The sequence below is a fragment of the Podarcis erhardii genome, assembly GCF_964252035.2.
Source record: "Podarcis erhardii genome assembly, chromosome: 18".
Lineage (NCBI taxonomy): Eukaryota > Metazoa > Chordata > Lepidosauria > Squamata > Lacertidae > Podarcis > Podarcis erhardii.
Genome location: NC_138516.1, coordinates 7,813,968 through 7,830,815, shown reverse-complemented (window position 1 = coordinate 7,830,815; position 16,848 = coordinate 7,813,968). Strand labels below are relative to the sequence as shown.

General features: G+C 49.9%; 1 protein-coding gene across 1 annotated transcript in view; it reads right to left on the bottom strand.

Moving 5' to 3' along the window:
* The window catches only part of MADCAM1 (mucosal vascular addressin cell adhesion molecule 1), a 122,966-nt gene that overhangs the window by 12,378 nt on the left and 93,740 nt on the right, over positions 1–16,848 (bottom strand). The window lies entirely within an intron of this gene.

Genomic DNA, 16,848 nt, shown 5'->3' with positions numbered 1-16,848 from the left:
AAAGAAGAAAATCCCTGGGAGGGACCGGTAGGGAAACGACTGTGTTTCACTCCCTGGGAATCTCTTCGGCAGACTTCCGGGGGACGTTGCCAGTCCTTGTTTTACATAGATGGAGAACAAGAGGATTTGTGCAAAGATTTGCTGACCAGAAGGTCGGCGGTTCGAATCCCCACGGCGGGGTGAGCTCCCGTTGCTCGGTCCCTGCTCCTGCCCACCTAGCAGTTCGAAAGCACGTCAAAGTGCAAGTAGATAAATAGGTACCGCTCCGGCGGGAAGGTAAACGGCGTTTCCGTGCGCTGCTCTGGTTCACCAGTCCTGCTAGCCACAGGACCTGGAAGCTGTATGCCGGCTCCCTCAGCCAATAAAGTGAGATGAGCGCTGCAACCCCAGAGTCGGCCACGACTGGACCTAATGGTCAGGGGTCCCTTTACCTTTACCTTAATGGCTGGCAGTCCCTGCTCAGCATCTCTGGATCAGGGGCTGTTGAGCAGTAATAATAATATTAATAATAATTTATTGTTTACACCCCGCCCATCTGGCTGGGTTTCCCCAGCCACTCTGGGTGGCTCCCAACAGAATATTAAAAACACGATAAAACAGCAAACATTGAAAACTTCCCTAAACAGAGCTGCCTTCAGATGTCTTCTAAAAGTCAGAGAGTTGTTTATTTCCTTGACATCTGGTGGAAGGGCACCACCACCAAGAAGACCCTCTGCCTGGTTCCCTGCAACCTCACTTCTCGCAATGAGGGAACCGCCAGAAGGCCCTCAGAGCTGGACCTCAGCGTCCAGGCTGGACAATGGGGGTGGAGACGCTCCTTCAGGGATACTGAGCTGTTTAGGGCTTTTAAGATCAGCACCAACACTTTGAATTGTGCTCGGATACATACTGGGAGCCAGTGTAGGTCTTTCAGGACTGGTGTTATGTGGTCTCGGCGGCCACTCCCAGTCCCCAGTCTAGCTGCCGCATTCTGGATTAGTTGTAATATAATAATAATAATTGATTATTAGTACTCCGTCCATCTGGCTGGGTTTCCCCAGCCACTCTGGGCGGCTTCCAACAAAGATTAAAAATACGTTAAAATGTCACACATTAAAAGCTTCCCTAAACAGGGCTGCCTTCAGGTGTCTTCTAAAAGTCGGATAGTTGTTTATTTCTTTGACATCTGATGGGAGGGCGTTCCATAGGGAGGGTGCCACCACCGAGAAGGCCCTCTGCCTGGTTCCCTGTAACCTCGCTTCTCGCAGGGAGGGAACCGCCAGAAGGCCCTCAGAGCTGGACCTCAGTGTCCGGGCAGAACGATGGGGGTGGAGACGCTCCTTCAGGTTTACTGGGCCATTGAGGGCTTTCAAGGTCAGCACCAACACTTTGAATTGTGCTCGGAAACGTCCTGGGAGCCAATGTAGGTCTTTCAGATGGCCGATGTCTGGATGATTGGCAGCAGACTGGCAAGGGTTTTTGCTGAATGCCAATTTGCTTTATGGTTCCCCTTCCAACATTAAAAATAAAAATAACATCAGCACCCTTCGTCAGTAGTAATTTTGCACTTTTAAAGGGGTTCCCGCCCCCTGTTTACTATAATAGACTGCTTGCTATTAAACAGAAAGGAAAGGGTTTACAATTTAAAAAATCTCAAAACTCTGAAACATCTGTTAAAACAAGATTGACCCAAAGAATCATGGGAACTGTAGTCTTTTCTATGGGAGCTGAAAGCCTGGTTTAGGGACTCCTATATTCGTCTCGCAGAGCTACAATTTACTGAATTCCCTGGGAAGAGAAATTTATGGTGAAACCTTTCTATAGATTGTAGCTCTATGAAGGGAATAATGGATAGCCTAAGAACTCTCAGCATCCTTAAGAAACTACAGCTCCCAGAATCCTTTGGGGGGGGAAGCCATGGCAGTTTTAAAGTGGTGTAATACTGCTTTAAAATGTGCAGTGCAGACAGGTGTGCCCAAATTACAAGGAAGCTGGTGAAGAAGGCTGATGGAATCTGTTGCTCTTGAAATGTTGAGACTCCAGCAAGTGAAAATGCTACCTGGATTAAGGTAAATTCAGCAGTATAACACACAATAGAGAGATATAATTGGGTGGAGAGGGGAAACTGAATTCAATGATTTTTGTTTGTTTGTTTTGTTCTTAGAACATGCAGAAATTATGGGGAAATTTAAAGAACAGTGGAAGGGCAAGGAGGGAAGTCAATGAATGTACGACTGCAACGGTGGATATTTAATGATGGAAATATCAATTTGAATTTTTTAAATCAAAATCAGTTTTATATGAGCAATGGTCAGGGATGGAGGGAGTCCAGCAGCAGGCTGATTATATATATATATCAATCACCTGGAGGAATTTTACAGTGTTCCTCTTGAGCTTGCTACAAGAAGGAGCAGTTCTGCCCTGCTCCTTAATAATATTGGCCTCTGCACCTGTAGCCTCTTAAATTCAGGATTTCCACCTGGGTGCTCTGCTGGGGAAGGAACAGGTCAGTGAGAAGGTTTTTTTGCAATTAAATCTTAATAACTTCTTTTGCCAGCTTTGTGAAATGGGTTACGGTTTAAAGGCTGGCTTTTTAAACTGTTTTAATGCCGACAAATGAAACCAGCCAGCCCTTTTTCGAGAGGGTTGCATTTTTTCGGTGGGTTGCATTGCGGCTGAATTGTAACGGAAGCAATGCATTAGTTGTGTGTGCGTCTGCCTTTGTTTCGACGGGTCTTCTTGTGAGTAAGGCTAATGCAGCCCAGTGAATAGGGTTAAGCTGGATAGGACATCCCGATTTGTGGAAGGCTCAGTCAATAATACAATCCTTGATGGGTTTTTCGGTAACGTGCAATTTATGGAGCTGTGAAACACATTTTTATTCTCTCCCCCCCCCCCGGATTGTGATAGAAATTTGATTTATTCTTGTTGGGATTTGACCCTCCCCTTCCAATTGCTTTGTTTTCATTACATCAGGGCAGGATCAGTGGTGTAGCGTGGGTTGTCAGCACCCGGGGCAAGGCAAGTAATTTGTGCCCCCTAACCCGTGGATTTGCGCCCCCCTAACCCTAACCCCCAGATGTTGCACCCGGTGCGGCCGGCCCCCCTGCACCCCCCACGCTACGCCACTGGGCAGGATTAAGGTTTGATAAGGCCCTCAGCTACTGAAGGTAATGGGGCCCTTTATATGTCCAGTTGTCCTTTGTCAACAACAATTTGCTGCTGTTTTTTGTGTTGAATATATGCTATGTGGCGATTTATGGACCTCATAGGTATCTCAAGCCATTTGCACATGTGGCCATGCAACCAGTCCATGCAGAATGTAGGCACCCTATATATAAAGGTAAAGGTACCCCTGCCCGTACGGGCCAGTCGTGTCCGACTCTGGGGTTGCGCGCCCATCTCGCTTAAGAGGCCGGGGGCCAGCGCTGTCCGAAGACACTTCTGGGTCACGTGGCCAGCGTCACGAAGCTGCTCTGGCGAGCCAGCACCAGCACAGCACACAGAAACGCCGTTTACCTTCCCGCTATAAAGCGGTACCTATTTATCTACTTGCACCTGAGGGTGCTTTCGAACTGCTAGGTTGGCAGGCGCTGGGACCGAGCACACACACACACACACACACACACACACACATATATATATGAGCAAATCAGGGATATTTTTGGGGGGAAGGTGAGGCACATGACTTACATTCTAGGAGCCTACACAACACAAAACACTGTTGCTGTAGGTAAAGGTAAAGGGACCCCTGACCATTAGGTCCAGTCGTGGACGACTCTGGGGTTGCGGCGCTCATCTCGCTTTATTGGCCGAGGGAGCTGGCGTACAGCTTCCGGGTCATGTGGCCAGCAGGACTAAGCCGCTTCTGGCAAACCAGAGCAGCGCACGGAAACGCCGTTTACCTTCCTGCCGGAGCGGTACCTATTTATCTACTTGCACTTTGACGTGCTTTCGAACTGCTAGGTGGGCAGGAGCCGGGACTGAGCAACGGGAGTTCACCCCGTGGCAGGGATTTGAACCGCCGACCTTCCAGTCGGCAAGCTCTAGGCTCTGTGGTTTAGACCACAGCGTCACCCGCATCCCTATGCAGAATGTAGGCACCCTATATATAGAAAGGAGCAAAGCTGTGATATTTTAAGGAGCAGGCTAGCAGGCGGGGCCCATGACTTACATCCTAGGAGCCTACACAACACAAGACACTGTTGCTGGATGTAGGTTTTATTTTATTTGTTTTGTATCTTATATTTTGGAAATGTACATCCTGGGTTTTTTTTGTCCTTTAAATTTTTGGGGGGCCCCCAAGAGAGCGGGTCCCTAAGCCATAGCTTGCTTAGCTTATACGTAAATCCTGCACCACATTACAATATAGACATTCTTATGATGTCTAGGATCAGTTTTTCGTGAAGAGTGGGCTAAACAAGAGCTCAATCACTCAACCAACCAATCAGAGGGTTGCAAAAAGAAGCGGCGCATGCACGTGTTGGGAATTTGGGCATGAATTGAATCATAGAATCCTAGAGTTGGAAGAGACCACAAGGGCCATCGAGTCCAGCCCCCTGCCAAGCAGGAAACACCATCAGAGCACTCCTGACATATGGTTGTCAAGCCTCTGCTTAAAGACCTCCAAAGAAGGAGACTCCACCACACTCCTGGGCAGCAAATTCCACTGTCAAACAGCTCTTACTGTCAGGAAGTTCTTCCTAATGTTTAGGTGGAATCTTCTTTCTTGTAGTTTGGAACCATTGCTCCGTGTCCGCTTCTCTGGAGCAGCAGAAAACAACCTTTCTCCCTCCTCTAGGTGACATCCTTTTATATATTTGAACATGGCTATCATATCACCCCTTAACCTCCTCTTCTCCAGGCTAAACATGCCCAGCTCCCTTAGCCATTCCTCATAAGGCATCGTTTCCAGGCCTTTGACCATTTTGGTTGCCCTCCTCTGGACACGTTCCAGTTTGTCCGTGTCCTTCTTGAACTGTGGTGCCCAGAACTGGACACAGTACTTGTTTGAGCACTGCGTCAGATTTTGCATGGGGTTAGGCGGTCCAATCGCACCTTCTCCTATCCCTCCTCCTTGCCTGAAGTATGTGGGGAGGATAAGAGATCTGCAAAACAGACTCACAAGGCTGCCTGCCACCTTCCACAGCTAGCCAGGCCCTCTTCCTTACTCTCATGTCGTAACAAGCCAGCCTCGGGTTTTGTGCCTCTCCCTCTGCCAGCTTCTTGTGTGAGGAGGTTTTGTGTGCATGTCTGTACGTCAACCTGTCGTTTCGTCCCTTGTCTTCAGAATTGTGTGTTTGTGCGCATGTTTGAATTCCTGGTGGAGCCACAGCCGCGAGGAGGCAGTGTCGCTTAGTGCTTAGCAGGCATGTCCAGAGTCCGTTTCGGGGGCCTAATCCGGCCTGGCGGTTGATTTAATCCGGGGGCTCCGTGGCAGCATGTGACCTGGGGTAAAATCCTAAAATCTCCCCCCACAAAATTGTAAAAATAACAACTTCAATCCTAAAAAAAGGTCAGTAACTTGGGCCGGCCCTCACGCATGTTCACTTCATCAAGTCTGGCCCTCTGGAGAAAGTTTGGGCACCCCTGGCTTAGAACATCTGCATTTCATTCAGAATGTCCCAGGTTTGATCCCCAGCTGTGCTTTTTAAACATCTGGAGGGTACTAGGTTGGGGAAGTCTCGGTTCATCATCCTCATTTGACCTCCATCTAACAAGATGGCAGCTCAGCCCTATAGATTCTGGTACCCTCTGGGTTATTCTCTTCAGCCAACCTCAGTCTGGCCTGATCGTTCTGGCTCCTGAGAATTTCGCTGGGGGCTGCTGCCTGTCTCTTGAGGACTATAAACTTGATTTCAGCGAGAAGCAGTTCCCAGCGTCGTGAATCCTGGGTGCCAGAGATTTGTGGATTTGTGGCGATAGCGTTGAGCCATCAAACATTCTTTGGGCTGCGTCTGCGATCAATTTATAATTTTGAGAAGGGGAGAGAGTATGTTTCTAGGGATGTGTGGCTCAGAAGCCTTTGTGCACAAAATTTGGAACAATTCCCTTGTGCTGCATCTACACACAGCTATTACAAAAACGCTCGGGGGGGGGGGGACCCCGTTTTAAAGCTCACAATGGGAAATTTTGTAGAATTCTGATTTCAGCTCTACAGCGCCCTCTGGCGTCGCAGTGTTATAACGCATTTATAACGTTTTATTTTTACTAGCGTAGCTGGGTCCCGCGTTGGAAAGTTGCAAGGTAGCTGGAGCAATGGGGAGAAAGGGGGGTGATGTCTGGGTTTTGTGCTGAGGGGGGGGGGAATCCTGACCCCTTCCCACTGCTTTGGTTGCTAAGGATTTGACACGCCCTACATTGCCCAGCTGACGATGAGAACTAGAAAACTGAACCTTTGCAACAAAACCGCAATCTTTTGCAAGGAGATATAAGAAGGTGTGCCTTTGTGTGTGTAGTTTAAAGGCCTCTGGTCTGCTAAGATGATTTGCATTCTGGAAAATAAAAGTTTCATGCAAGATGACCGACTCCCCCTTTGGGCAAATAGAGGGCTTCCCCCCTCAGCTGTGTGATAATAATAATAATTTTATTTATACCCCGCCCCTCCCGGTTCAGAAAACCAGACTCAGGGCGGCTGACAACAAATTTAAAACACTTAATTGATGCAACAAAAAACAGCATAAAATACAGTATAAAACTTGAATAACAATAAATTCAGAATTCAAAAATCAATTTAGGGGGAGAAATCCATCCAATAAACATTAGATGATCCCCAGGGCTAGCTGGCTGAATTGGTCCTACTTGGGCCAGCGAGGAGACCAGGGGAGAATTAGCTGTGGGATCCCAGAGCGGGAAATCTTCATAAAAAGGGGAAGGGGAGGGAAGGAAGGGGAATAAAAGATCAGGCTAAGTTCAGATTGAAAGCCAAGTGGAATAGCTCTGTCTTACAGGCCCTGCGGAAGTGAATTTGTCCCCCTGGCATTATGTCATTAACTGTGAGTCACTTGCCCAGGATGAGAAGCGGGTGGAGACAAGGAAGGAACTGGTAATAGTATTTTTTTGCGGGGGGCGGGGTGAGTTGTGAAGTCCAAATTCCCTGTCCATATCGTCCATGTTTAGTTCCTGCTTTATTTTTTTTTATTTTACAACGTTTTTGCAAGCCATGGTTTCCCTGCTCTTTCCCAGGAAACGAGAGCTGGGATGTCAATGCTGAAATGGGGAGTCTGTCTGCATTACGGGGGGCGGGGGGGAAATGGGGCGATACAGTCTAGGGAGCTTTGATTTGGACTTTGTGGGTGCTTGTCAACGTAAAGATAAAAGGTAAAGGGACCCCTGAGCATTAGGTCCAGTCGTTGCCGACTCTGGGGTTGTGGTGCTCATCTCGCTTTATTGGCCGAGGGAGCCAGCATACAGCTTCCGGGTCATGTGGCCAGCAGGACTAAGCCGCTTCTAGCAAACCAGAGCAGTGCACGGAAACGCCGTATACCTTCCCGCCGGAGCGGTACCTATTTATCTACTTGCACTTTGACGTGCTTTCGAAATGCTAGGTTGGCAGGAGCAGGGACCGAGCAAAGGGAGCTCACCCCGTCATTGCGGGGATTCGAACCGCCGACCTTCTGATCGGCAAGTCCTAGGCTCTGTGGTTTAACCCACAGCGCCACCTGCATCCCTTCGCTTGTCAACATAGTCAATGCCAAATCGCAAAATAATAATAATAGGGACAACCCCCCCCCACAAAAAATAAAGTCCAAAACAAGGGTTCAGTGCAGTTGCATTCGTGACTGGCATGCTGGAGAAGGAATAATAAAATCAGGATGAGAAATAAGCTTTGAATCCCTTCCCCTCTCTCCCTGGGGCTATTTATAGGGACCTCATTTAGGGAGGGGAAATGACACCCCCCCTAGACCCTATGTCTTCCTTTCCCACACCCTCTGATGCTTCACAGGTGAAAAAGCTAATTTGTAACCTCTGCAAAACAACACAGGGCTGGGAGGGGAAAGGAGACAGTGCCTCTGAGAATGTACAGAGTGCTTTCCTACAGAGATTGATCCCCCCCTCCACCGCCTGGATTTATGGGTGGGAGTTTACAGGTCAGATATCTCATGGGCGTAGCCAGGGTTTATTTTAGTGGCGGGGGGGGGGGCGAGAAATGAGTTATTTGCGACGCAATTGGTCAGTTAAGTATTTTTATTTATTTATATGATTTTTTTGGGGGGGAGCAGCCCCTGGCTACGCCCATGGGTAATCTGGGTGCCCCAGGAATCTGCTGGCTTGACTGGGGGGATGAGGGGGAGTGTGGCCCAGTGGTCAGAGCAGAAAGTCCTTGGTTTGGTCCCTGGCACTTCCAGATTAAAATGATCAGTTGGGGAGACCTTCAGAGCTGCTGCGAGCCAGAGCAGGTTATCCTGGCTGCAAGGGGTATATTATTAAGCCTTCAGCAGTCTCTGCGCCCCGGGTTCGGGTTCTGTGCGAGCCGTGAGACATAATTGCCAATGAAGGAAATAAAAGTTAATGTGCACAGCAATTTCCGGCCAAAATGACACTGTGCCCCTTGTAAACATGCGTAGGAATGCTTTTTCCAGAAGGCTGCAATTGCCGATGCATTGTCTTGGGCGGGAACGGTGTGTTAATGTGGATCTACCTCCCGAAACTGCCCTGAGTGAAAAGCAGGATAAAGGTAAAGGGACCCCTGACCATTAGGTCCAGTTGTGGCCGACTCTGGGGTTGCGGCGCTCATCTTGCTTTATTGGCCGAGGGAGCCGGCGTGCAGCTTCTGGGTCATGTGGCCAGCAGGACTAAGCCACTTCTGGCGAACCAGAGCAGCGCACGGAAACGCCATTTACCTTCCCGCCGGAGCGGTACCTACTTATCTACTTGCACTTTGAGGTGCTTTAGAACTGCTAGGTTGGCAGGAGCTCGGACCGAGCAACGGGAGCTCACTCCGTCGCGGGGATTCGAACCGCCAACCTTCTGATTGGCAAGTCCTAGGCTCTGTGGTTTAACCCACAGTGCCACCCGTGTCCCGAAAAGCAGGATAGGACAGAGAAAATAGGGGATGGCGAAGAGGGTTAAGTCTGAGGCGGTGGACAGGGTCAAGCTCTCCCTCTCCCTTGCTGCTTCTCTGCTTCAAACTCTCGCTTTGAAATTAGAGCCGTACTGTAAATGTTGGCAGATAATACGCGCTTTCAGCTTGCCATCGTTGATTTTCAGAGACCTGGAAGGGGGAGAGTTGGGGGGGGGATCTAAAAGTCACCCTCAATATCGTCTCCGAAAGGCAGCGTGGCTTTGGAAAATGTGGGGAACCTGGAGCCCTTGGTTTTAGGCAAATAAGATTTTGCGAATCTATAGAATCAGCAAGACTTACAGCAGTGGGAAGAGGCCAAAAACTGAAAAATGGTTTTAGGAGATTTATCTGCACTGTTGTGCACGGCCCCTTACTTGCGCAGCAAACATGGGCGGGTCTCTGTCCTCAAGGAGGTTGCAATCGGAGGACAGTGGTCAAATGTTGTCCCGCAAGTCAGTGACAGTTGAGAATGAGGTTTCTCCCCCTTTTTCTAAAGGGGTGTGGATATAACGAACTTTCTTAAAATGCAATAGGAGTGTGTGTGTGTGTGTGTGTGTGTGTGTGTGTGTGTGTGTGTGTTTGTTTGCAAGGCCCTCAGTCCCCTCGCAAAGGTGGAAGGCCGCTTGAAACATCTGCGGCACTTCCTTGCGAGTAATCCATCTTTTTGATGGAATTTCTCCAAGGACCGGCCTTGGAACCTCATGGGGGGAGATCGCTTACGGCTCTCCGCTCCCCGCGAATCTCAGTTTCCGACCCTTGAAATCTTCGCTTTCCCACAAATACCTTTCCCGTCCCGTCCAAGGTCTCGGCGTCCGGCCTTTTAGACCATCTCCTCCGTGGAACCGCTTCTGAATCGCGAGGCGGTCCGGCTCGCCTAGCAAACCGTCCGCTCGTCTTCCACTTCCCGGCGAGCCGACGTCCTTTTTCGCGAGGGGAGAGCCTGCGCCTCTCTGCAACAGCGCCTCTCGCCAAAAACCACGCACCATTTGATGTTGAATGTACAACTGGTTTTTAACTGATCATGGCTTTGCTGACCAAATGTCCGATTGGCGGAGGCAAGTGGGGTATCTCTCGTTATTTTGCTAATTCAGAAGTGGCTGCTTTCTGTCCCGTGGACAAAAAAAAAAAGTCTTACCTGTTCATCCGAACCCATCCTGTGTAATAAAACATGGCAGAACCAAAGTCCTCCTTTTCCGTCCACCGGCGTTGTTCTTCTGTCCTCCACCTCTTCCAAATTCACTTTTATTGAATTTATGAAGTGTATGTGATGGTGGGGAGATGGGAGCAGGGTCTTCCTCTGGTGGGGGTGTGTGTGTGTGTGTCAAATTTCTGGACTGGGCAATCCAGATTTGGAAGAGAATTGGCTGCCTATACGATTCGGGTTTGCACCACTTTGCTTCTCCAGCGAAACAACGGTTTTATTCGATCACCGTATTTTTCGCTCTATAAGACGCACCAGACCACAAGACGCACCTAGTTTTTGGAGGAGGGAAACAAGAAAAAAAATAATTCTGAATCTCAGAAGCCAGAACAGCAAGAGGGATCGCTGGGCAGTGAAAGCAGCAATCCCTCTTGCTGTTCTGGCTTCTGGGATAGCTGCGCAGCCTGCATTCGCTCCATAAGATGCACACACATTTCCCCTTACTTTTTAGGAGGGGAAAAGTGAGTCTTATAGAGCAAAAAATACGGTATTTCTGGAATTTGAATGCCGCCTGTTCCCCCGAGGTGGGGGCTCTTCGACACTGAATTTTGTCCCCACAACAACCCTGTCAGGGCTGAGAGAGATGGTGGCAGCCCCCTCCCCCACAAAAAACCCAAAAAAAATCCCTTTCAGTGACTGAGTGGGGATTTGAACCCTGATTTCCCAGGCGCTGGTCCAGCACACTAGCCATTATATATGGGCTCTCATTTCATGGGGAGATCTGGGTGGTATATAAAAGACCCTCGCCCAGCCGCCCTATGACAACTGAGAAGCTTACCCAGCTTCTGAGAAAAAGGGCACTGTTGTAAACAAAAACCTGCCCTTTTCCCCTTAAGGGGTATCCAAGAGCCCATATAGAGTCCTTACGTAGGTTCCCTATTGGTAGGAGGAAATAACAGAGGCCAGCCAGAGAATATTGAGAAGCAAAGCAGCTAGTAAGCCTGATCTTTATTGATCTGTTGCAACAGGGTCCTCACTCCCCACACGCAGGAGGGAGGAGGAACCCCAAACAAAAGTGTGCCTGCCCTTATATAGACATTTTAAATTCCCTCCCTGGAGTCCAAGACCACCCCCAGATACACCATACCTACATCACAGAAAGGGCGGTCTACAGCAGAAATCTGAGTGCTTTGTTTACCTCTTGTCTGCCAGGTTACCTGTTAATGTTCACTTGACTGGATTGCCTGGCCAGTCTTTTGTAATGATAAATACTTAGTTCCTGGGCCAGGCCATAGGCTCACACCCTATTCATATCTTAAATGTGCCCTTAAGACAGGATTTGTGAAGGAAAGGACAATGGGGAGGCTTTTCCATTTTGACCTTGCAGAGAAAAGATTTGGTCAGTTTAGGAATCAAAATGGTTCCAGGTTGGCCTTCCTGTGCTGATCTATGTACGTGCTTGGTTGGTACACTTACGAACATTTAACATTTATCTAAGACCTCAAAATTTCTATCACGATATTCTGTCTACACCTTTTCCACCATGAGGCCTAGAAATTGCATGGCGATCTTTTAAACGACAGGGTTCTCAGGAATTCTGCATCTGGTAAATACTTCCTGCTAGCATAAAGGGAGCTTGCAGGATCAGACCAGCGGCCCGTCTCACAGCCGCCAACCAGATGCCTGTGAACCGCAAAATTTGAACACGAGACCGCTCCGCTCTTGCGGTGCTCAGCAGCTGGTTTTCGGAAGTGTTGCAAGAGCACAGCTATTCTGGCTAGTAGGCATCGATAGCCCTCTCCTCCTTGAATTTGCCCAATCCTTCTTTAAAGCCGTCCCAGCAGTCGCCGCCACCTGTGGCGGGTAGTTCCACAGTTTAAACTCCGCACCGTGCGAAGAATTCCTTTTATCTACTCCGAATCGCCCAACCTTTGGCTTGCTTGGGCGCCCACGAATTCTAGCCGTACGAGAGAGGGAGGAAAAACTTTTCCCTGATGCTGCCCTCGGTCCGAAAGGTAAGGCCGCCTGGAGTCAAATTTAGTTGAGTGTCCTGATTATTTCTTCTGGGGGAATTTTTTGGGGGGACAGGGGGCAGGCTGGTGTGGAGGACTCCCTGGTCCTGAATGGGGTAACTGTCCCCCTGAAGGACCAGGTGCGCAGCCTGGGAGTCATTTTGGACTCACCGCTGTCCATGGAGGTGCAGGTCAATTCTGTGTCCAGGGCAGCTGTCTACCAGCTCCATCTGGTATGCGGGATGAGACCCTATCTACCTGTGGACTGTCTTGACAGAGTGGTGCATGCTCTGGTTATCTCCCACTTGGACTACTGCCATGTGCTCTACGTGGGGCTACCTTTGAAGGTGACCCGGAAACTGCAATTAATCCAGAATGTGGCAGCTAGACTGGTGACTGGGAGTGGCCGCCGAGACCACATAACACCGGTCCTGAAAGACCTACATTGGCTCCCAGGACGTTTCCGAGCACAATTCAAAGTGTTGGTGCTGACCTTTAAAGCCCTAAACTGCCCAGTAGACCTGAAGGAGCGTCTCCACCCCGGACACCGGGTTCCAGCTCCGAGGGCCTTCTGGCGGTTCCCTCATTGCAAGAAGCAAGGCTACAGGGAACCAGGCAGAGGGCCTTCTTGGTGGTGGCGCCCGCCCTGTGGAACGCCCTCCCACCAGATGTCAAAGAGCTAAGCAACTACCTGACATTCAGAAGACATCTGAAGGCAGCCCTGTTCAGGGAAGTTTTTAATGTGTGACATTTTAGTGTATTTTTGGTTTCTGTGAAGCCGCCCAGAGTGGCTGGGGAAACCCAGCCAGATGGGCAGGATACAAATAATAAATTATTATTATTATTATTAGAGAAGGATGATTATTATTTTTATTTTTTTAAGGCAGCAGGAAAGTTACGGGATGGGAAAGGGATGAAGACAGCAGCTCCTCAAGTGTAGATCATTATCACAGGAACTGATTCTTCACAGACTTCCCGGCTAATTAATCACAGCATCTTTGGAAAGCGCCCCCCCCCCACAAACTCCCCTTCTTTCCCTCCTCAGTTTGCAAGCTGTTCTGTCTGGAGAGCATTACTCTCTGATCTGATCATTAACTTTCCAATCACCTTGTTGTAAACAAAACCTGCTCCCTTTCCTTATGGCATACACAAGAATGTCAAATTATAGATCCGTGTAGCCCAGAAATCTCTGCTTTGCAGGGCAGTCCTTTCCCCCTAAATTTCTGCATCGAGCCCGGGGTTGGAGTGGATGACCACTTAAGGGCCCAGCCCGTGCCGCGAGTCCACAATTCCCTGATTTCTAATGTAAGTTGCGGGTTTTTTGGGGGGGGGTTGGGAGTTACCCAACATCAGTTGGCGAACGGCAAGTCCCCTCTCTTTGTTCTAGGGTGCGATCAAAGATCGGTCCTCCATCTGAAATAAGTGACGTTTTCCGTCTATCTCCGAGATGGGGACATTCGGGCCCAAATGTGGCCCTCTGGAGTTCTCGATCCGGCCCTTGGTTTCTGCCCCAGAGGACCTTGACAGACACACAAGGCTGGAGTGTTTCTGCCTGGCTAAACCAGGTGATGGGTTTCAAACCCTTAGGGAGTTAAGGACTCTCTCAACCCCCCCCCCCCCAAGACAGGCTCCAGTGCATGGAAGGGACGAGACCAAAATTGGGTACGATGGTCAAGAAAGCCACTTTTGCACTTGCAGAGTGAAGGAAGATTCTGATCCTAAACTGCCGCTGCATTGCGAGGTATATTTGGGAGCAGGCTCAGGAGAGTAAGGTAAAGGTAAAGGACCCCTTGGATGGTTAAGTCCAGTCAAAGGCGACTGGGGTTGCGGCGCTCATCTCACTTTACAGGCCGAGGGAGCCGGCCGCAGACAGCTTTCTTGGTCATGTGGCCAGCATGACGAAACAGCTTCTGGTGCATGACAGAAACCAGAGTGCACGGAAATGCCGTTTACTTTCCCGCCGCAATGGTACCTATTTATCTACTTGCACTGGTGTGCTTTCAAACTGTGAGGTTGGCAGGAGCAGGGAGCTCACTCCATTGCACGGATTTGAACCGCTGACCTTCCAATTGGCAAGCCGAAGAGGCTTTAGACCACAGCCCCCCCCCCCCCCGCGTAAACCCCACACAAATCCAGAGTGTAGTCTCTTAAGACGGTTGGATAGCGCTTTGTACGCCTCCTTCTGGTGACCCCTGTACCCAAACTGGTGCCGAAACGTCTAGCTACACTCTCCTTTGGACCCCCATCTTTGAGGCCGAGAAGGGGGTTTTGTTGCTTGGGCAGCCCAGGACCCCCTGCCCAGACTTGAGATGACATTTCGGTGTAATGGTTTGACTTCACCCTTCGGTTGTCTCTCGAGACGGGTGGATGTCAACAATGAATATTCGTCCTTGAACTCCGAGGGCCCAGCTGGCTGGAGGAGAACGTGAATGGCAGGGTGTGCAGAAACAGGTCTACAGCGTTCTGGAAGTCCGTTCTTAAACCAAATCTCTTCTTAAACCAAGGCGTGCTTTCCCTAATGAGGCCTCCCGCCACGGGTGCCCTTCCACCATTCGGCTTCCATTTGTGGACCAAGGTAAAGCTTGAAAACCGGAACCGAACTATTCAGTTTTGCGGAGTTTCATAAACTGAATAGTTCGTAAACAAGGCTGTTCATAAACTGAGGTAAAGGGTAAAGGGAGGTAAAGGTAAAGGGACCCCTGACTGTTAGGTCCAGTCGCGGACGACTCTGGGGTTGCAGCGCTCATCTCACTTTACTGGCCGAGGGAGCCGGCGTACAGCTTCCGGGTCATGTGGCCAGCAGGACTAAGCCGCTTCTGGTGAACCAGAGCAGGGCACGGAAACGCCGTTTACCTTCCCGCTGCAGTGGTACCTATTTATCTACTTGCACTTTGACGTGCTTTTGAACTGCTAGGTGGGCAGGAGCAGGGACCGAGCAACGGGAGCTCACCCTGTCGTGGGGATTCGAACTGCCGACCTTCCAATCGGCAAGTCCTAGGCTCTGTGGTTTAACCCACAGCGCCACCCACGTCCCCAGGTACTTGATTGGATTTCCTGGGGAGCCTGGCCAGTCTTTTGTAATGATAAATACTTATTTCATGGGCCAGGTCACAGGCTCACACCCTATTCAAACACAGACATACCCTTAAGACAGGATTTGTGAGGAAAGGGACAATGGGGAGGTTTCCTGCTTTGACCTTGCAGAGAAAACATTTGTTCAGTTTGGGAGTCAAAATGGTTCCAGGTCAGTCTTCCTGTGCTGATCTATGTACGCGCTTGGTTGGTACACTTATGAACATTGCCATATATCTAAGACCATAAAATTCCTATCACAATTCTGAGAGCAGATCCCGGGAGCTAAGATTTGATTTTCTGTTTGGCCCCCCCCCCCCTTCCCGAGGAAGCTGGAATTGAGAGGTTGCCTGGTGGTGGTGATGGGGGAGCAGAGAAGAAATAAATAGGGGGGGGGGAGGATATTGCCTATAAATAGACGAGGCCTGTTGTTTCTTTGGGGATCGTTAGAAAAGTCGTGTAGGAGCAGAAGCTCACTAATTGCTGCTAACGAGCTGAGTCTCCTCCCTGCCTGGGGTCTGACACAGTGTCAGGCAGCCATTAAATTAAATAAACTGGGTTTCTTTGCTTTTTTTCAGGGCCGAGGGGGGAGGACGCAGGGCTCTCAAGAAGCGCTTTCTCTGGTTAATTGAGAAACACAGACGCTATTTTAATTATCAGTTGGGTTTTGACAGATGCAGAGCTGGAAGATGGCGGGGGACGCCGAAGTCGGCGTCACCTGCACGGGTTGGCAGCAGCTTTATTGAGGACGGTTCTCTGTTTCAGAGCTTGAGAACGTTTTTTTGGGCACGGGGGCCGCATTCATTTCTGGGCAACTTTCCAGGAGCCGCATTCTAGAAGTGGGCGGAGCCAGAGGCGGAAGTGGGAGGGGCAATGGACACAAATTTCCCGTACGTACGCTAGGCTGGTTTCTACACACAGTCCTCTTTTATCTCTGGAAGAAATTGTGATTGGAGTTCAAGGACACATTTCCCGTCCGGTGAAAGCGCTCAAGAGGAGGGTGCAAGGCAGGGCTGGTTAGGGGTGTGGCTTGTGGGAAGGGGTGTGGCTTGTGGGAAAGGGTGTGGCTCATAGCTGTCAATTTACAGATTTGAAAATAAGGGATCAGCAGCCAGAATAAGGGATTTTCTAAGCACAGGTATGTTTGCCTTCTGAGCCCCTCTGAGCCAAAGGCAGAGAGCCCAGCCAGCAGCCAAACGAAGCCTCAAGCGGTGGTTCCCACAGCGCAGCAACCCGGCAAAGGGGACGCAGCAAGGAAAACCACCGTCATCTCTCCGCTGGGAAGCGCTGAGCAAAGGCGAGTCCCCAGGCAAGGCGGCCGATTTGATCGGCACAAGGCATGCAAGCTCCACCCCCAGTCGTTCTCAGACTCCTTATTGGGTGAGCAACGCAGCTGAGCAACATAATTGGAGCCTCCCTCCTCCCTGGCCGGCAGGGAGGGAGGGAGGGAGAGGAGCTGCTTCCTTTGAAACCCGGGAAATTTAAGGGACATCATCAATAAGGGACAGCAGTGGGACACGGCGCTGGGATAAGGGACTTTCCCGCCAAATAAGGGACGGTTGACAGCTATGGTGTGGCTT